The sequence below is a fragment of the Galleria mellonella genome, unplaced genomic scaffold, assembly GCF_026898425.1.
Source record: "Galleria mellonella isolate WM207_F2 unplaced genomic scaffold, CSIRO_AGI_GalMel_v1 utg300, whole genome shotgun sequence".
Taxonomy (NCBI): Eukaryota; Metazoa; Arthropoda; class Insecta; order Lepidoptera; family Pyralidae; genus Galleria; species Galleria mellonella.
The window spans coordinates 915,374-916,901 of NW_026442068.1; positions in this window are offsets into that span (position 1 = coordinate 915,374).

The window sequence follows — 1,528 nt, forward strand, 5'->3', positions numbered from 1 at the left end:
TCAATCACGTATATTTGGTTTAAGTAAACTATATATTCAAAGGAGGACCGTATGGATGATATATGTTCACAAAACATTAATTTTTCATTTACGGAATATCAGCGATTATCTTATCATTACAACATACTCATACTTAAACGACTGTAGAGATTTGAATGTTTAATACACAAGTAGATCACAGCCTACATTAATACATAGCTATAGCTAATTTTACTAATATTAGAAAATTGTAACAAGGTGAGGTCAGTACATGGGAGATATTTAAGAATATACATAAAATACATATAAATAATGTTAAGGGTTTTGTCTGGGGACCGTATCTCAACCATATAACAGATGTTAATTTGCCATAATCTTTCAATCTTGGGATAAAATAACATTAACATTCGATATATATTAGGCACTTAATAGGAATATCCATTATGTTTCTAAAATCTGTACTCCCTTATTAATATTATAAACTATAGGCACCTTAAGCCTAAGTTCAAACAGATTTTAATATCGAAACGATCTCACTCCAACTTAAATATCATTACATGTATCAAATACTACTAAGTTAATCTCTAAGTTTGGTACTAGAACAATTTTAACATTTATATATGGAATATTTTTCTATATATGGAAATTTTATAATATGGAAATTCAATTCGTAATACAATCTAGAGTATAAAATTGGAATTTATTATTGGTATGTGATTCTTTGTTTTTTGTAAATTTTGTATAGAAACAAGATTAAACGCACTATCATAGAAATAACTTGCATATTGGAAATATTACGGAGCCATTCAAATGATCTTCGCAAAAAGTGTCTGGCATGTGTATGTAATAAGGTCGGTTATTTTGTTCCTACATAAGCCCTTTAATGTCACGCGTTATTAGATATCTATTTATATATCTATGGGCGTTATTAAGAGTAGATGTTTGTCTGTCTGTCTCTATGATTGTTCCGGTATCGTGTAAAAATTTTTATATCAACTTGGATGCGATTTTCACAGTTGTATTTTCGAAGATTTCACTTAAATTTTGGTATTTAAGTTGATACATCATCTACAAGTGGTGCGTTTAAATAATTTTCCTATAATCCACGCGTACGAAGTAGCGGGCAAAAAGCTAGTCCTACTATAAAATTACTTTAAGTTTGGATAATTGTGCCTTAATCACGCTTAAATGACTGAATAGATTTGAATGAAATTGATCATAGATTCCAGATAAACACAATTGATTACCTAGTGACTTTGTAAATTATATAATTAATTGACGTGACCAGAGCCGGTATAAGATATATCTAGAAATATATGCATTGGTAAGATAATTCTTAAAAAAATATGTTATGGAAAATTTATTAAAAGTAATTGTAATAAAAAATATATAATTACCAAGCCAAGCATCTCTGCGACAAAATTTTATAACCTGCTTTGCGTAGGTACTTACTAAAATATATTCATTTATAATCTTTTAAATTGTGTTTTTCCACACCTATATGAAATTGTCAATGTGTGCGTTGTATCAAGTTGTTTGTATTCTGTGA